This window comes from Leuresthes tenuis, unplaced genomic scaffold (genome assembly GCF_036924035.1).
Source record: "Leuresthes tenuis unplaced genomic scaffold, fLeuTen1.0.hap1 SCAF_98, whole genome shotgun sequence".
NCBI classification, from domain to species: domain Eukaryota; kingdom Metazoa; phylum Chordata; class Actinopteri; order Atheriniformes; family Atherinopsidae; genus Leuresthes; species Leuresthes tenuis.
Window position 1 is genome coordinate 1 of NW_027325452.1, and position 16,853 is coordinate 16,853.

Here is a 16,853-nt window from a genome sequence, read left to right on the forward strand (position 1 = left end):
GAGAAAGGCTGATGTGTAGCGGGCATATCATCTTCTCTGATGTGATCATTCTCTGCAACTGAAACTGAGACTCTCAGATCACATTGTGTCAGCCAACAAAGCAGCAGCAGCTGAAGATGACCAACTTCCTCATGTGTCACAGGGTGATCAGACGTTGCAACAAAAGACATGCAGGTTGTAGAGAGAAGAGAAAACGCTTACGGCACCTGGTATTCCAAAGCAGTCTCCCATCCAAGTACTAAGGAGGCTCAACCCTGCTTGGCTTCCGAGATCAGACGAGGTCGGGCATGTTCAGGGTGGTGTGGCCGTAAGGAACAATTTCTGTGACAAATGTGCATTATATAGGTACTGGAATCATACGGTTCCTCTATGTAACCAGATAATTGCCGAGAAAGGCTGACTTGTTATGGGCACATCTTCTTCCCTGATGTGATTATTCTCTGCAGCTGAAATTGAGACTATCAGATCACTTCGTGTCTGCCAACAAAGAAGCAGCAGCAGCTGAAGATGACCAACTTCCTCATGTGTCACAGGAGGATCAGACGTTGCCACAAAAGACATTCAGGTGGTCCAGAGAAGAGATAAAGCTTACAGCACCTGGTATTCCCAAGCGGTCTCCCATTTAAGTACTAACCAAGCCCAACCCTCCTTGGCTTCCGAGATCAGACGAGATCGGGCATGTTCAGGGTGGTGTGGCCGTAAGCAACATGGTCTGTGACAAATGTGCATTATATAGGTACTGGAATCATACGGTTCCTCTATGTAACCAGATAATTGCCGAGAAAGGCTGACTTGTAGTGGGCACATCTTCTTCCCTGATGTGATTATTCTCTGCAGCTGAAACTGAGACTCTCAGATCACTTTGTGTCTGCCAACAAAGCAGCAGCAGCTGAAGATGACCAACTTCCTCATGTGTCACAGGGTGATCAGACGTTGCAACAAAAGACATGCAGGTGGTAGAGAGAAGAGAAAAAGCTTACAGCACCTGGTATTCCCAAGCCGTCTCCCATTTAAGTACTAACCAGGCCCAACCCTCCTTGGCTTCCGAGATCAGACGAGGTCGGGCATGTTCAGGGTGGTGTGGCCGTAAGCAACCATAACTGTGACAAATGTGCATTATATAGGTACTGGAATCATACAGTTCCTCTATGTAACCAGATAATTGCCGAGAAAAGCTGATAAGTAGTGGGCACATCTTCTTCCCTGACGTGATTATTCTCTTGAGCTGAAAGTGAGACTCTCAGATCACTTTGTGTCTGCCAACAAAGCAGCAGAAGCTGAAGATGACCAACTTCCTCATGTGTCACAGGGCGATCAGACCTTGCAACAAAATACATGCAGGTGGTAGAGAGTAGAGAAGAAGCTTACAGCACCTGGTATTCCCAAGCGGTCTCCCATCCAAGTACTAACCAGGCCCAACCCTGCTTGGCTTCCGAGATCAGACGAGGTCAGGCATGTTCCGGGTGGTGTGGCCGTAAGCATCAATGTGTCTGACAAATGTGCATTATATAAGTACAGGAATCATACGGTTCCTCTATGTAACCAGATAATTGCTGAGAAAGGCTGATGTGTAGTTGGCACATCTTCTTCCCTGACGTGATTATTCTCTTCAGCTGAAACTGAGACTCTCAGATCACTTCGTGTCTTCCAACAAAGCAGCAGCAGCTGAAGATGGCCAACTTTCTCATGTGTCACAGGGTGATCAGACGTTGCAACAAAAGACATGCAGGTTGTAGAGAGAAGAGAATATGCTTACAGCACCTGGTATTCCCAAGCAGTCTCCCATTAAAGTACTAACCAGGCCCAACCCTCCTTGGCTTCCGAGATCAGACGAGGTCGGGCTTATTCAGGGTGGTGTGGCCGTATGGAACAATTTCTGTGACAAATGTGCATTATATAGGTACTGGAATCATACAATTCCTCTATGTAACCAGATAATTGATGAGAAAGGCTGACTTGTTATGGGCACATCTTCTTCCCTGATGTGATTATTCTCTGCAGCTGAAACTGAGACTCTCAGATCACTTCGTGTCTGCCAACAAAGCAGCAGCAGCTGAAGATGACCAACTTCCTCATGTGTCACAGGGGGATCAGACGTTGCAACAAAAGACATGCAGGTGGTCGAGAGAAGACAAAAAGCTTACAGCTCCTGGTATTCCCAAGCGGTCTCCCATTTAAGTACTAACCAGGCCCAACCCTCCTTGGCTTCCGAGATCAGACGAGGTCGGGCATGTTCAGGGTGGTGTGGCCGTAAGCAACATGGTCTGTGACAAATGTGCATTATATAGGTACTGGAATCATACGGTTCCTCTATGTAACCAGATAATTGCCGAGAAAGGCTGACTTGTAGTGGGCACATCTTCTTCCCTGATGTGATTATTCTCTGCAGCTGAAACTGAGACTCTCAGATCACTTCGTGTCTGCCAACAAAGCAGCAGCAGCTGAAGATGACCACCTTCCTCATGTGTCACAGGGTGATCAGACGTTGCAACAAAAGACATGCAGGTGGTAGAGAAAAGAGAAAAAGCTTACAGCACCTGGTATTCCCAAGCAGTCTCCCACCCAAGTACTAACCAGGCACAACCCCGCTTGGCTTCCGAGATCGGACGAGGTCGGGCATATTATATTCAGGGTGGTGTGGCCGTAAGCGACAATCTCTGTGACAAATGTGCATTATATAGGTACTGGAATCATACGGTTCCTCTATGTAACCAGATAATTGCAGAGAAAGGCTTATGTGTAGTGGGCACATCTTCTTCCCTGACGTGATTATTCTCTGCAGCTGAAACTGAGACTCTCAGATCACTTCGTGTCTGCCAACAAAGCAGCAGAAGCTGAAGATGACCAACTTCCTCATGTGTCACAGGGTGATCAGACGTTGCAACAAAAGACATTCAGGTGGTCCAGAGAAGAGATAAAGCTTACAGCACCTGGTATTCCCAAGCAGTCTCCCACCCAAGTACTAACCAGGCCAACCGTGCTTGGCTTCCGAGATCAGACGAGGTCAGGCATGTTCAGGGTGGTGTGGCCGTAAGCGACAATGTCTGTGACAAATGTGCATTATATAGGTACTGGAATCATACGGTTCCTCTATGTAACCAGATAATTGCAGAGAAAGGCTTATGTGTAGTGGGCACATCTTCTTCCCTGACGTGATTATTCTCTTCAGTTGAAACTGAGACTCTCAGATCACTTCGTGTCTGCCAACAAAGTAGCAGAAGCTGAAGATGACAAACTTCCTCATGTGTCACAGGGTGATCAGATGTTGCAACAAAAGACATGCAGGTGGTAGAGAGAAGAGAAAAAGCTTACAGCACCTGGTATTCCCAAGCAGTCTCCCATTGAAGTACAAACCAGACCCAACCCTGCTTGGCTTCCAGGATAAGACAAGGTGGGGCTTATTCAGGGTGGTGTGGCGGTAAGCAACAATATTTGTTACAAATGTGAATTATATAGGTACTGGAATCATACACTTCCTCTATGAAACCAGATAATTGCCGAGAAAGGCTGATGTGTAGTGGGCATATCATCTTCTCTGATGTGATCATTCTCTTCAGCTGAAACTGAGACTCTCAGATCACTTCGTGTCTGCCAACAAAGCAGCAGCAGCTGAAGATGACCAACTTCCTCATGTGTCACAGGGTGATCAGACGTTGCAACAAAACACATGCAGGTGGTAGAGAGAAGAGAAAAAGCTTACAGCACCTGGTATTCCCAAGCGGTCTCCCACCCAAGTACTAACCAGGCCCAACACTGCTTGGCTTCCGAGATCAGACGAGGTCAGGTAAATTCAGGGTGGTGTGGCCGTAAGTAACAATGTCTGTGACAAATGTGCATTATATAAGTACAGGAATCATACGGTTCCTCTATGTAACCAGATAATTGATGAGAACGGCTGATGTGTAGTGGGCACATCTTCTTCCCTGACGTGATTATTCTCTTCAGCTGAAACTGAGACTCTCAGATCACTTCGTGTCTTCCAACAAAGCAGCAGCAGCTGAAGATGACCAACTTCTTCACGTGTCACAGGGTGATCAGACGTTGCAACAAAAGACATGCAGGTGGTAGAGAGAAGAGAAAAAGCTTACAGCACCTGGTATTACCAAGCTGTCTCCCATCCAAGTACTAACCAGGTACAACCCTGCTTGGCGTCCGAGATCAGACGAGGTCGGGCTTATTCAGGGTGGTGTGGCCGTAAGCATCAATGTCTCTGACAAATGTGCATTATATAGGTACTGGAATCATACGGTTCCTCTATGCAACCAGATAATTGCCGAGAAAGGCTTATGTGTAGCGGGCAAATCATCTTCTCTGATGTGATCATTCTCTGCAACTGAAACTGAGACTCTCAGATCACTTCGTGTCTGCCAACAAAGCAGCAGCAGCTGAAGATGACCATCTTCCTCATGTGTCACAGGGTGATCAGACGTTGCAACAAAAGACATGCAGGTGGTAGAGAGAAGAGAAGAAGCTTACAGCACCTGGTATTCCCAAGCAGTCTCCCATCCAAGTACTAAGCAGGCTCAACCCTGTTTGGCTTCCGAGATCACACGAGGTTGGGCATATTCAGGGTGGTGTGGCCGTAAGTAACAATGTCTGTGACAAATGTGCATTATATAGGTACTGGAATCATACGGTCCCTCTATGCAACCAGATAATTGCCAAGAAAGGCTAACTTGTAGTGGGCACATCTTCTTCCCTGATGTGATTATTCTCTACAGCTGAAACTGAGACTCTCAGATCACTTCGTGTCTGCCAAAAAAGCAGCAGCTGCTGAAGATGACCAACTTCCTCATGTGTCACAGGGTGATCAGACGTTGCAACAAAAGACATGCAGGTGGTAGAGAGAAGAGAAGAAGCTTACAGCACCTGGTATTCCGAAGCAGTCTCCCATCCAAGTACTAAGCAGGCTCAACCCTGTTTTGCTTCCGAGATCACACGAGGTTGGGCATATTCAGGGTGGTGTGGCCGTAAGTAACAATGTCTGTGACAAATGTGCATTATAGAGGTACTGGAATCATACGGTTCCTCTATGCAACCAGATAATTGCCAAGAAAGGCTAACTTGTAGTGGGCACATCTTCTTCCCTGACGTGATTATTCTCTGCAGCTGAAATTGAGACTCTCAGATCACTTCGTGTCTGCCAACAAAGCAGCAGCAGCTGAAGATGACCAACTTCCTCATGTGTCACAGGGCGATCAGACCTTGCAACAAAATACATGCAGGTGGTAGAGAGAAGAGAAAAAGCTTAAAGCACCTGGCATTCCCAAGGGGTCTCCCATTCAAGTACTAACCAGGTCCAACCCTGCTTGGGTTCCAAGATCAGACAAGGTCAGACATATTCAGGGTGGTTTGGCCGTAAGTAACAATCTCCGTGACAAATGTGCATTATATAGGCAATGGAATCATACACTTCCTCTATGTAACCAGATAATTGCCGAGAAAGGCTGATATGTAGTGGGCACATCTTCTTCCCTGACGTGATAATTCTCTCCAGCTGAAAATTAGAGTCTCAGATCACTTTGTGTCTGCCAACAAAGCAGCAGCAGCTGAAGATGACCAACTTCCTCATGTGTCAAAGGGTGATCAGACGTTGCAACAAAAGACATGCAGGTGGTAGAGAGAAGAGAAAAAGCTTACAGCACCTGGTATTCCCAAGCAGTCTCCCATCTAAGTACTAACCAGGCCCAAACCTGCTTGACTTCCAAGATCAGACGAGGTCGAGCTTATTCAGGGTGGTGTGGCCGTAAGCAACAATATCTGTGACAAATGTGCATTATATAGGTACTGGAATCATACACTTCCTCTATGTAACCAGATAATTGCCGAGAAAGGCTGACTTGTAGTGGGCACATCTTCTTCCCTGATGTGATTATTCTCTGCAGCTGAAATTGAGACTCTCATATCACTTCGTGTCTGCCAACAAAGAAGCAGCAGCAGCTGAAGATGACCAACTTCCTCATGTGTCACAGGGTGATCAGACGTTGCAACAAAAGACATGCAGGTGGTCGAGAGAAGACAAAAAGCTTACAGCTCCTGGTATTCCCAAGCTGTCTCCCATTTAAGTACTAACCAGGCCCAACCCTCCTTAGCTACCGAGATCAGACGAGGTCGGGCATGTTCAGGGTGGTGTGGCCGTAAGCAACAATGTCTGTGACAAATGTGCATTATATAGGTACTGGAATCATACGGTTCCTCTATGTAACCAGATAATTGCCGAGAAAGGCAGACTTGTAGTGGGCAAATCTTCTTCCCTCATGTGATCATTCTCTGCAGCTGAAACTGAGACTCTCAGATCACTTCGTGTCTGCCAACAAAGCAGCAGCAGCTGAAAATGACCAACTTCCTCATGTGTCACAGGGTGATCAGACGTTGCAACAAAAGACATGCAGGTGGTCGAGAGAAGAGAAAAAGCTTACAGCACCTGGTATTCCCAAGAGGTCTTCCATCCAAGTACTAACCACGCCCAACACTCCTTGGCTTCCGAGATCAGACGAGGTCGGGCATGTTCAGGGTGGTGTGGCCGTAAGCAACAATGTCTCTGACAAATGTGCATTATATAGGTACTGGAATCATACGGTTCCTCTATGCAACCAGATCATTTCCGAGAAAGGCTGACTTGTAGTGGGCACATCTTCTTCCCTGACGTGATTATTCTCTGCAGCTGAAACTGAGACTCTCAGATCACTTTGTGTCTGCCAACAAAGCAGCAGTAGCTGAAGATGACCAACTTCCTCATGTGTCACAGGGTGATCAGACGTTGCAACAAAAGACATGCAGGTGGTAGAGAGAAGAGAAAAAGCTTACAGCACCTGGTATTCCCAGAGAGTTTACCATCCAAGTACTAACCAGGCCAAAACCTGCTTGGCTTCCGAGATCAGACGTGGTCAGGCATTTTCAGGGTGGTGTGGCCGTAATTAACCACAACTGTGACAAATGTGCATTATAAAGGTACTGGAATCATACAGTTCCTCTATGTAACCAGATAATTGCCGAGAAAAGCTGATAAGTAGTGGGCACATCTTCTTCCCTGACGTGATTATTCTCTCGAGCTGAAACTGAGACTCTCAGATCACTTCGTGTCTGCCAACAAAGCAGCAGAAGCTGAAGATGACCAACTTCCTCATGTGTCACAGGGTGATCAGACGTTGCAACAAAAGACATGCAGGTGGTAGAGAGAAGAGAAAAAGCTTACAGCACCTCGTATTCCCAAGAGGTCTTCCATCCAAGTACAAACCAGGCCCAACTGTGCTTGGCTTCCGAGATCAGACGAGGTCGGGCATGTTCAGGGTTGTGTGGCCGTAAGCAACAATGTCTCTGACAAATGTGCATTATATAGGTACTGGAATCATACGGTTCCTCTATGCACCCAGATAATTGCTGAGAAAGGCTGATGTGTAGTGGGCACATCTTCTTCCTTGACGTGATTATTCTCTTCAGCTGAAACTGAGACTCTCAGATCACTTCGTGTCTGCCAACAAAGCAGCAGCAGCTGAAGATGACCAACTTCCTCATGTGTCAGAGGGCGATCAGACCTTGCAACAAAATACATGCAGGTGGTAGAGAGAAGAGAAAAAGCTTACAGCACCTGGTATTCCCAAGCGGTCTCTCATCAAAGTACTAACCAGGCCCAACCCTCCTTGGCTTCTGAGATCACACGAGATTGGGCATATTCAGGGTGGTTTGGCCGTAAGCAACAATCTCTGTGACAAATGTGCATTATATAGGCAATGGAATCATATGGTTCCTCTATGTAACAAGATAATTGCCGAAAAAGTCTGATATATAGTGGGCACATCTTGTTCCCTGACGTGATAATTTTCTCCAGCTGAAAATGAGACTCTCAGATCACTTTGTGTCTGCCAACAAAGCAGCAGCAGCTGAAGATGACCAACTTCCTCATGTGTCACAGGGTGATCAGACGTTGCAACAAAAGACATGCAGGTGGTAGAGAGAAGAGAAGAAGCTTACAGCACCTGATAATCCCAAGCTGTCTCCCATCCAAGTACTAACCAGGCAACACCCTGCTTGGCTTCCGAGATCAGACGAGGTCGGGCATATTCAGGGTGGTGTGGCCGTAAGCAACAATGTCTGTGACAAATGTAAATTGTATAGGTACTGGAATCATACGTTTCCTCTATATAACCAGATAATTGCAGAGAAAGGCTGATAAATAGTGGGCACATCTTCTTCCCTGACGTGATTATTCTCTCCAGCTGAAAATGAGACTCTCAGATCACTTCGTGTCTGCCAACAAAGCAGCAGCAGCTGAAGATGACCAACTTCTTCATGTGTCAGAGGGCGATCAGACCTTGCAACAAAATACATGCAGGTGGTAGAGAGAAGAGAAAAAGCTTACAGCACCTGGCATTCCCAAGGGGTCTCCCATTCAAGTACTAACCAGGCCCAACCCTGCTTGGGTTCCGAGATCAGTCGAGGTCGGGCATATTCAGGGTGGTGTGGCCGTAAGTAACAATGTCTGTGAAAAATGTGCATTATATAAGTACTGGAATCATACGGTTCCTCTATGTAACCAGATAATTGCTGAGAAAGGCTGATGTGTAGTTGGCACATCTTCTTCCCTGACGTGATTATTCTCTTCAGCTGAAACTGAGACTCTCAGATCACTTCGTGTCTTCCAACAAAGCAGCAGCAGCTGAAGATGGCCAACTTTCTCATGTGTCACAGGGTGATCAGACGTTGCAACAAAAGACATGCAGGTTGTAGAGAGAAGAGAATATGCTTACAGCACCTGGTATTCCCAAGCAGTCTCCCATTAAAGTACTAACCAGGCCCAACCCTCCTTGGCTTCCGAGATCAGACGAGGTCGGGCTTATTCAGGGTGGTGTAGCCGTAAGGAACAATTTCTGTGACAAATGTGCATTATATAGGTACTGGAATCATACAATTCCTCTATGTAACCAGATAATTGATGAGAAAGGCTGACTTGTTATGGGCACATCTTCTTCCCTGATGTGATTATTCTCTGCAGCTGAAACTGAGACTCTCAGATCACTTCGTGTCTGCCAACAAAGCAGCAGAAGCTGAAGATGACCATCTTCCTCATGTGTCATAGGGGGATCAGACGTTGCAACAAAAGACATGCAGGTGGTCGAGAGAAGACAAAAAGCTTACAGCTCCTGGTATTCCCAAGCGGTCTCCCATTTAAGTACTAACCAGGCCCAACCCTCCTTGGCTTCCGAGATCAGACGAGGTCGGGCATGTTCAGGGTGGTGTGGCCGTAAGCAACATGGTCTGTGACAAATGTGCATTATATAGGTACTGGAATCATACGGTTCCTCTATGTAACCAGATAATTGCCGAGAAAGGCTGACTTGTAGTGGGCACATCTTCTTGCCTGATGTGATTATTCTCTGCAGCTGAAACTGAGACTCTCAGATCACTTTGTGTCTGCCAACAAAGCAGCAGCAGCTGAAGATGACCAACTTCCTCATGTGTCACAGGGTGATCAGACGTTGCAACAAAAGACATGCAGGTGGTAGAGAGAAGAGAAAAAGCTTACAGCACCTGGTATTCCCAAGCAGTCTCCCACCCAAGTACTAACCAGGCACAACCCCGCTTGGCTTCCGAGATCGGACGAGGTCGGGCATATTATATTCAGGGTGGTGTGGCCGTAAGCGACAATCTCTGTGACAAATGTGCATTATATAGGTACTGGAATCATACGGTTCCTCTATGTAACCAGATAATTGCAGAGAAAGGCTTATGTGTAGTGGGCACATCTTCTTCCCTGACGTGATTATTCTCTGCAGCTGAAACTGAGACTCTCAGATCACTTCGTGTCTGCCAACAAAGCAGCAGAAGCTGAAGATGACCAACTTCCTCATGTGTCACAGGGTGATCAGACGTTGCAACAAAAGACATTCAGGTGGTCCAGAGAAGAGATAAAGCTTACAGCACCTGGTATTCCCAAGCAGTCTCCCACCCAAGTACTAACCAGGCCAACCGTGCTTGGCTTCCGAGATCAGACGAGGTCAGGCATGTTCAGGGTGGTGTGGCCGTAAGCGACAATCTCTGTGACAAATGTGCATTATATAGGTACTGGAATCATACGGTTCCTCTATGTAACCAGATAATTGATGAGAAAGGCTGACTTGTTATGGGCACATCTTCTTCCCTGATGTGATTATTCTCTGCAGCTTAAACTGAGACTCTCAGATCACTTCGTGTCTGCCAACAAAGCAGCAGCAGCTGAAGATGACCAACTTCCTCATGTGTCACAGGGGGATCAGACGTTGCAACAAAAGACATGCAGGTGGTCGAGAGAAGACAAAAAGCTTACAGCTCCTGGTATTCCCAAGCGGTCTCCCATTTAAGTACTAACCAGGCCCAACCCTCCTTGGCTTCCGAGATCAGACATGTTCAGGGTGGTGTGGCCGTAAGCAACATGGTCTGTGACAAATGTGCATTATATAGGTACTGGAATCATACGGTTCCTCTATGTAACCAGATAATTGCCGAGAAAGGCTGACTTGTAGTGGGCACATCTTCTTCCCTGATGTGATTATTCTCTGCAGCTGAAACTGAGACTCTCAGATCACTTCGTGTCTGCCAACAAAGCAGCAGCAGCTGAAGATGACCAACTTCCTCATGTGTCACAGGGTGATCAGAAGTTGCAACAAAAGACATGCAGGTGGTAGAGAGAAGAGAAAAAGCTTACAGCACCTGGTATTCCCAAGCAGTCTCCCACCCAAGTACTAACCAGGCACAACCCCGCTTGGCTTCCGAGATCGGACGAGGTCGGGCATATTATATTCAGGGTGGTGTGGCCGTAAGCGACATGGTCTGTGACAAATGTGCATTATATAGGTACTGGAATCATACGGTTCCTCTATGTAACCAGATAATTGCCGAGAAAGGCTGACTTGTAGTGGGCACATCTTCTTCCCTGATGTGATTATTCTCTGCAGCTGAAACTGAGACTCTCAGATCACTTCGTGTCTGCCAACAAAGTAGCAGAAGCTGAAGATGACAAACTTCCTCATGTGTCACAGGGTGATCAGATGTTGCAACAAAAGACATGCAGGTGGTAGAGAGAAGAGAAAAAGCTTACAGCACCTGGTATTCCCAAGCAGTCTCCCATTGAAGTACAAACCAGTCCCAACCCTGCTTGGCTTCCAGGTTAAGACAAGGTGGGGCTTATTCAGGGTGGTGTGGCGGTAAGCAACAATATTTGTTACAAATGTGAATTATATAGGTACTGGAATCATACACTTCCTCTATGAAACCAGATAATTGCCGAGAAAGGCTGATGTGTAGTGGGCATATCATCTTCTCTGATGTGATCATTCTCTTCAGCTGAAACTGAGACTCTCAGATCACTTTGTGTCTGCCAACACAGCAGCAGCAGCTGAAGATGACCAACTTCCTCATGTGTCACAGGGTGATCAGACGTTGCAACAAAACACATGCAGGTGGTAGAGAGAAGAGAAAAAGCTTACAGCACCTGGTATTCCCAAGCTGTCTCCCACCCAAGTACTAAACAGGCCCAACACTGCTTGGCTTCCGAGATCAGACGAGGTCAGGCAAATTCAGGGTGGTGTGGCCGTAAGTAACAATGTCTGTGACAAATGTGCATTATATAAGTACAGGAATCATACGGTTCCTCTATGTAACCAGATAATTGATGAGAACGGCTGATGTGTAGTGGGCACATCTTCTTCCCTGACGTGATTATTCTCTTCAGCTGAAACTGAGACTCTCAGATCACTTCGTGTCTTCCAACAAAGCAGCAGCAGCTGAAGATGACCAACTTCTTCACGTGTCACAGGGTGATCAGACGTTGCAACAAAAGACATGCAGGTGGTAGAGAGAAGAGAAAAAGCTTACAGCACATGGTATTCCCAAGCTGTCTCCCATCCAAGTACTAACCAGGTACAACCCTGCTTGGCGTCCGAGATCAGACAAGGTCGGGCTTATTCAGGGTGGTGTGGCCGTAAGCAACAATGTCTCTGACAAATGTGCATTATATAGGTACTGGAATCATACGGTTCCTCTATGCAACCAGATAATTGCCGAGAAAGGCTTATGTGTAGCGGGCAAATCATCTTCTCTGATGTGATCATTCTCTGCAACTGAAACTGAGACTCTCAGATCACTTCGTGTCTGCCAACAAAGCAGCAGCAGCTGAAGATGACCATCTTCCTCATGTGTCACAGGGTGATCAGACGTTGCAACAAAAGACATGCAGGTGGTAGAGAAAAGAGAAGAAGCTTACAGCACCTGGTATTCCCAAGCAGTCTCCCATCCAAGTACTAAGCAGGCTCAACCCTGTTTGGCTTCCGAGATCACACGAGGTTGGGCAAATTCAGGGTGGTGTGGCCGTAAGGAACAATTTCTGTGACAAATGTGCATTATATAAGTACTGGAATCATACACTTCCTCTATGTAACCAGATAATTTCCGAGAAAGGCTCACTTGTTATGGGCACATCTTCTTCCCTGATGTGATCATTCTCTGCAGCTGAAACTGAGACTCTCAGATCACTTCGTGTCTGCCAACAAAGCAGCAGCAGCTGAAGATGACCAACTTCCTCATGTGTCACAGGGTGATCAGACGTTGCAACAAAAGACATGCAGGTTGTAGAGAGAAGAGAAAAAGCTTACAGCACCTGGTATTCCCAAGAGGTCTTCCATCCAAGTACTAACCAGGCCCAACCCTCCTTGGCTTCCAAGATCAGACGAGGTCGGGCATATTCAGGGTGGTGCGGCCGTAATCAACAATAGCTGTGACAAATGTGCATTATATAGGTACTGGAATCATACACTTCTTCTATGTAACCAGATAATTGCAGAGAAAGGCTGACTTGTAGTGGGCACATCTTCTTCCCTGATGTGATTATTCTCTGCAGCTGAAACTGAGACTCTCAGATCACTTCGTGTCTAACAACAAAGAAGCAGCAGCTGCTGAAGATGACCAACTTCCTCATGTGTCACAGGATGATCAGACGTTGCAACAAAAGACATGCAGGTGGTAGAGAGAAGAGAAGAAGCTTACAGCACCTGGTATTCCCAAGTAGTCTCCCATCCAAGTACTAAGCAGGCTCAACCCTGCTTGGCTTCCGAGATCAGACGTGGTCGGGCATGTTCAGGGTGGTGTGGCCGTAAGCAACAATGTCTCTGACAAATGTGCATTATATAGGTACTGGAATCATACGGTTCCTCTATGCAACCAGATAATTGCCGAGAAAGGCTGATAAGTAGTGGGCACATCTTCTTCCCTGACGTGATTATTCTCTCGAGCTGAAACTGAGACTCTCAGATCACTTTGTGTCTGCCAACAAAGCAGCAGAAGCTGAAGATGACCAACTTCCTCATGTGTCACAGGGTGATCAGACATTGCAACAAAAGACATGCAGGTGGTAGAGAGAAGAGAAAAAGCTTACAACACCTGGTATTCCGAAGAGGTCTTCCATCCAAGTACAAACCAGGCCCAACCCTGCTTGGCTTCCGAGATCAGACGAGGTCGGGCATGTTCAGGGTTGTGTGGCCGTAAGCAACAATGTCTCTGACAAATGTGCATTATATAGGTACTGGAATCATACGGTTCCTCTATGCACCCAGATAATTGCAGAGAAAGGCTGATGTGTAGCGGGCATATCATCTTCTCTGATGTGATCATTCTCTGCAACTGAAACTGAGACTCTCAGATCACTTCGTGTCAGCCAACAAAGCAGCAGCAGCTGAAGATGACCAACTTCCTCATGTGTCACAGGGTGATCAGACGTTGCAACAAAAGACATGCAGGTGGTAGAGAGAAGAGAAAAAGCTTACAGCACCTGGTATTCCCAAGAGGTCTTCCATCCAAGTACTAACCACGCCCAACCCTCCTTGGCTTCCAAGATCAGACGAGGTCGGGCATATTCAGGGTGGTGCGGCCGTAAGCAACAATAGCTGTGACAAATGTGCATTATATAGGTACTGGAATCATACACTTCTTCTATGTAACCAGATAATTGCAGAGAAAGGCTGACTTGTAGTGGGCACATCTTCTTCCCTGATGTGATTATTCTCTGCAGCTGAAACTGAGACTCTCAGATCACTTCGTGTCTGCCAACAAAGAAGCAGCAGCTGCTGAAGATGACCAACTTCCTCATGTGTCACAGGATGATCAGACGTTGCAAGAAAAGACATGCAGGTGGTAGAGAGAAGAGAAGAAGCTTACAGCACCTGGTATTCCCAAGCAGTCTCCCATCCAAGTACTAAGCAGGCTCAACCCTGCTTGGCTTCCGAGATCAGACGAGGTCGGGCATGTTCAGGGTGGTGTGGCCGTAAGCAACAATGTCTCTGACAAATGTGCATTATATAGGTACTGGAATCATACGGTTCCTCTATGCAACCAGATAATTGCCGAGAAAGGCTGATGTGTAGCGGGCATATCATCTTCTCTGATGTGATCATTCTCTTCAGCTGAAACTGAGACTCTCAGATCACTTCGTGTCTGCCAACAAAGCAGCAGAAGCTGAAGATGACCAACTTCCTCATATGTCACAGGGTGATCAGACGTTGCAACAAAAGACATGCAGGTGGTAGAGAGAAGAGAAAAAGCTTACAGCACCTGGTATTCCCAAGCAGTCTTCCATCCAAGTACTAACCAGGCCCAAACCTGCTTGACTTCCAAGATCAGACAAGGTCGGGCTTATTCAGGGTGGTGTGGCCGTAAGCAACAATATCTGTGACAAATGTGCATTATATAGGTACTGGAATCATACACTTCCTCTATGTAACCAGATAATTGCCCAGAAAGGCTGACTTGTAGTGGGCACATCTTCTTCCCTGATGTGATTATTCTCTGCAGCTGAAATTGACACTCTCAGATCACTTCGTGTCTGCCAACAAAGACGCAAAAGCAGCTGAAGATGACCAACTTCCTCATGTGTCACAGGAGGATCAGACGTTGCCACAAAAGACATGAAGGTGGTAGAGAGTAGAGAAGAAGCTTACAGCACCTGGTATTCCCAAGTGGTCTCCCATGCAAGTACTAACCAGGCCCAACCCTGCTTGGCTTCCAAGATCAGACGAGGTCAGGCATGTTCCGGGTGGTGTGGCCGTAAGCAGCAATGTCTCTGACAAATGTGCATTATATAGGTACTGGAATCATACGGTTCCTCTATGCAACCAGATAATTGCCGAGAAAGGCTGATGTGTAGCGGGTAAATCATCTTCTCTGATGTGATCATTCTCTGCAACTGAAACTGAGACTCTCAGATCACTTCATGTCTGCCAACAAAGCAGCAGCAGCTGAAGATGACCAACTTCCTCATGTGTCACAGGGTGATCAGACGTTGCAACAAAAGACATGCAGGTGGTTGAGAGAAGAGAAAAAGCTTACAGCACCTGGTATTCCCAAGCGGTCTCCCATCCAAGTACTAACCAGGCCCAACCCTGCTTGGCTTCCAAGATCAGACGAGGTTGGGCATATTCCGGGTGGTGTGGCCGTAAGTAACAATGTTTGTGACAAATGTGCATTATATAGGTACTGGAATCATACGGTTCCTCTATGCAACCATATAATTGCCAAGAAAGGCTGATATGTAGTGGGCACATCTTGTTCCCTGACGTGATAATTTTCTCCAGCTGAAAATGAGACTTTAAGATCACTTCGTGTCTGCCAACAAAGCAGCAGCAGCTGAAGATGACCAACTTCCTCATGTGTCACAGGGTGATCAGACGTTTCAACAAAAGACATGCAGGTGGTAGAGAGAAGAGAAAAAGCTTACAGCACCTGGTATTCGCAAGCGGTCTCCCATTCAAGAACTAACCAGGCCCAACCCTGCTTGGCTTCCGAGATCAGACGAGGTCGAGCTTATTCAGGGTGGTGTGGCGGTAAGCAACAATATCTGGTACAAATGTGTATTATATAGGTACTGGAATCATACAGTTCCTCTATGTAACCAGATAATTGCCGAGAAAGGCTGATGTGTAGTGGGCATATCTTCTTCCCTGATGTGATTATTCTCTGCAGCTGAAACTGAGACTCTCAGATCACTTTGTGTCTGCCAACAAAGCAGCAGCAGCTGAAGATGACCAACTTCCTCATGTGTCACAGGGTGATCAGATGTTACAACAAAAGACATGCAGGTGGTAGAGAGAAGAGAAAAAGCTTACAGCACCTGGTATTCCCAAGCAGTCTCCCACCCAAGTACTAACCAGGCACAACCCTGCTTGGCTTCCGAGATCAGACGAGGTCGGGCATATTATATTCAGGGTGGTGTGGCCGTAAGCGACAATCTCTGTGACAAATGTGTATTATATAGGTACTGGAATCATACACTTCCTCTATGTAACCAGATAATTGCCGAGAAAGGCTGACTCTTAGTGGGCACATCTTCCTTCTTGATGTGATCATTCTCTTCAGCTGAAACTGAGACTCTCAGATCACTTCGTGTCTGCCAACAAAGCAGCAGAAGCTGAAGATGACCAACTTCCTCATGTGTCACAGGGTGATCAGACATTGCAACAAAAGACATGCAGGTTGTAGAGAGAAGAGAAAAAGCTTACAGCACCTGGTATTCGCAAGCAGTCTCCCATTCAAGAACTAACCAGGCCCAACCCTGCTTGGCTTCCGAGATCAGACGAGGTCGAGCTTATTCAGGGTGGTGTGGCTGTAAGCAACAATATCTGGTACAAATGTGTATTATATAGGTACTGGAATCATACACTTCCTCTATGTAACCAGATAATTGCCGAGAAAGGCTGACTCTTAGTGGGCACATCTTCCTCCTTGATGTGATTATTCTCTGGAGCTGAAACTGAGACTCTCAGATCACTTCATGTCTGCCAACAAAGCAGCAGCAGCAGCTGAAGATGATCAACTTCCTCATGTGTCACAGG

At 46.6% G+C, this 16,853-nt stretch overlaps 3 non-coding genes and 38 pseudogenes across 3 annotated transcripts; all 41 read right to left on the reverse strand.

The window, feature by feature from the left end:
- Nucleotides 1-194: 194 nt before the first annotated feature.
- Nucleotides 195-313, reverse strand: LOC140286866 (5S ribosomal RNA; annotated as a pseudogene).
- A 272-nt stretch (nt 314-585) lies between these two features.
- Nucleotides 586-704, reverse strand: LOC140286769 (5S ribosomal RNA). Its single transcript, XR_011911323.1, has one exon. It is a non-coding gene; the product is annotated as a 5S ribosomal RNA (ribosomal RNA).
- Nucleotides 705-973: 269 nt separating this feature from the next.
- On the reverse strand, nt 974-1,092 carry LOC140286560 (5S ribosomal RNA; annotated as a pseudogene).
- A 269-nt stretch (nt 1,093-1,361) lies between these two features.
- Nucleotides 1,362-1,480, reverse strand: LOC140286892 (5S ribosomal RNA). The gene has a single exon (XR_011911325.1). It is a non-coding gene; the product is annotated as a 5S ribosomal RNA (ribosomal RNA).
- A 269-nt stretch (nt 1,481-1,749) lies between these two features.
- Nucleotides 1,750-1,868, reverse strand: LOC140286758 (5S ribosomal RNA; annotated as a pseudogene).
- Nucleotides 1,869-2,137: 269 nt separating this feature from the next.
- Nucleotides 2,138-2,256, reverse strand: LOC140286899 (5S ribosomal RNA; annotated as a pseudogene).
- Nucleotides 2,257-2,525: 269 nt separating this feature from the next.
- LOC140286613 (5S ribosomal RNA) lies at nt 2,526-2,649 on the reverse strand (annotated as a pseudogene).
- Nucleotides 2,650-2,918: 269 nt separating this feature from the next.
- Nucleotides 2,919-3,036, reverse strand: LOC140286720 (5S ribosomal RNA; annotated as a pseudogene).
- A 657-nt stretch (nt 3,037-3,693) lies between these two features.
- Nucleotides 3,694-3,812, reverse strand: LOC140286738 (5S ribosomal RNA; annotated as a pseudogene).
- A 269-nt stretch (nt 3,813-4,081) lies between these two features.
- On the reverse strand, nt 4,082-4,200 carry LOC140286847 (5S ribosomal RNA; annotated as a pseudogene).
- Nucleotides 4,201-4,469: 269 nt separating this feature from the next.
- Nucleotides 4,470-4,588, reverse strand: LOC140286833 (5S ribosomal RNA; annotated as a pseudogene).
- Nucleotides 4,589-4,857: 269 nt separating this feature from the next.
- Nucleotides 4,858-4,976, reverse strand: LOC140286876 (5S ribosomal RNA; annotated as a pseudogene).
- Nucleotides 4,977-5,245: 269 nt separating this feature from the next.
- On the reverse strand, nt 5,246-5,364 carry LOC140286898 (5S ribosomal RNA; annotated as a pseudogene).
- A 269-nt stretch (nt 5,365-5,633) lies between these two features.
- Nucleotides 5,634-5,752, reverse strand: LOC140286606 (5S ribosomal RNA; annotated as a pseudogene).
- A 272-nt stretch (nt 5,753-6,024) lies between these two features.
- LOC140286669 (5S ribosomal RNA) lies at nt 6,025-6,143 on the reverse strand (annotated as a pseudogene).
- Nucleotides 6,144-6,412: 269 nt separating this feature from the next.
- On the reverse strand, nt 6,413-6,531 carry LOC140286662 (5S ribosomal RNA; annotated as a pseudogene).
- Nucleotides 6,532-6,800: 269 nt separating this feature from the next.
- On the reverse strand, nt 6,801-6,919 carry LOC140286872 (5S ribosomal RNA; annotated as a pseudogene).
- Nucleotides 6,920-7,188: 269 nt separating this feature from the next.
- Nucleotides 7,189-7,307, reverse strand: LOC140286821 (5S ribosomal RNA; annotated as a pseudogene).
- A 269-nt stretch (nt 7,308-7,576) lies between these two features.
- Nucleotides 7,577-7,695, reverse strand: LOC140286747 (5S ribosomal RNA; annotated as a pseudogene).
- Nucleotides 7,696-7,964: 269 nt separating this feature from the next.
- Nucleotides 7,965-8,083, reverse strand: LOC140286869 (5S ribosomal RNA; annotated as a pseudogene).
- Nucleotides 8,084-8,352: 269 nt separating this feature from the next.
- On the reverse strand, nt 8,353-8,471 carry LOC140286546 (5S ribosomal RNA; annotated as a pseudogene).
- Nucleotides 8,472-8,740: 269 nt separating this feature from the next.
- LOC140286733 (5S ribosomal RNA) lies at nt 8,741-8,859 on the reverse strand (annotated as a pseudogene).
- A 269-nt stretch (nt 8,860-9,128) lies between these two features.
- On the reverse strand, nt 9,129-9,247 carry LOC140286903 (5S ribosomal RNA; annotated as a pseudogene).
- A 269-nt stretch (nt 9,248-9,516) lies between these two features.
- Nucleotides 9,517-9,640, reverse strand: LOC140286614 (5S ribosomal RNA; annotated as a pseudogene).
- A 269-nt stretch (nt 9,641-9,909) lies between these two features.
- On the reverse strand, nt 9,910-10,027 carry LOC140286721 (5S ribosomal RNA; annotated as a pseudogene).
- A 269-nt stretch (nt 10,028-10,296) lies between these two features.
- On the reverse strand, nt 10,297-10,405 carry LOC140286888 (5S ribosomal RNA; annotated as a pseudogene).
- A 269-nt stretch (nt 10,406-10,674) lies between these two features.
- LOC140286616 (5S ribosomal RNA) lies at nt 10,675-10,798 on the reverse strand (annotated as a pseudogene).
- A 657-nt stretch (nt 10,799-11,455) lies between these two features.
- LOC140286766 (5S ribosomal RNA) lies at nt 11,456-11,574 on the reverse strand (annotated as a pseudogene).
- Nucleotides 11,575-11,843: 269 nt separating this feature from the next.
- Nucleotides 11,844-11,962, reverse strand: LOC140286885 (5S ribosomal RNA; annotated as a pseudogene).
- Nucleotides 11,963-12,231: 269 nt separating this feature from the next.
- LOC140286875 (5S ribosomal RNA) lies at nt 12,232-12,350 on the reverse strand (annotated as a pseudogene).
- Nucleotides 12,351-12,619: 269 nt separating this feature from the next.
- LOC140286659 (5S ribosomal RNA) lies at nt 12,620-12,738 on the reverse strand (annotated as a pseudogene).
- A 272-nt stretch (nt 12,739-13,010) lies between these two features.
- Nucleotides 13,011-13,129, reverse strand: LOC140286537 (5S ribosomal RNA; annotated as a pseudogene).
- Nucleotides 13,130-13,398: 269 nt separating this feature from the next.
- Nucleotides 13,399-13,517, reverse strand: LOC140286631 (5S ribosomal RNA; annotated as a pseudogene).
- A 269-nt stretch (nt 13,518-13,786) lies between these two features.
- Nucleotides 13,787-13,905, reverse strand: LOC140286715 (5S ribosomal RNA; annotated as a pseudogene).
- A 272-nt stretch (nt 13,906-14,177) lies between these two features.
- On the reverse strand, nt 14,178-14,296 carry LOC140286916 (5S ribosomal RNA; annotated as a pseudogene).
- A 269-nt stretch (nt 14,297-14,565) lies between these two features.
- LOC140286709 (5S ribosomal RNA) lies at nt 14,566-14,684 on the reverse strand (annotated as a pseudogene).
- Nucleotides 14,685-14,956: 272 nt separating this feature from the next.
- Nucleotides 14,957-15,075, reverse strand: LOC140286532 (5S ribosomal RNA; annotated as a pseudogene).
- Nucleotides 15,076-15,344: 269 nt separating this feature from the next.
- Nucleotides 15,345-15,463, reverse strand: LOC140286555 (5S ribosomal RNA). The gene has a single exon (XR_011911318.1). It is a non-coding gene; the product is annotated as a 5S ribosomal RNA (ribosomal RNA).
- Nucleotides 15,464-15,732: 269 nt separating this feature from the next.
- On the reverse strand, nt 15,733-15,851 carry LOC140286676 (5S ribosomal RNA; annotated as a pseudogene).
- Nucleotides 15,852-16,120: 269 nt separating this feature from the next.
- LOC140286604 (5S ribosomal RNA) lies at nt 16,121-16,244 on the reverse strand (annotated as a pseudogene).
- A 269-nt stretch (nt 16,245-16,513) lies between these two features.
- On the reverse strand, nt 16,514-16,632 carry LOC140286635 (5S ribosomal RNA; annotated as a pseudogene).
- Between the last annotated feature and the right edge of the window lie 221 nt (nt 16,633-16,853).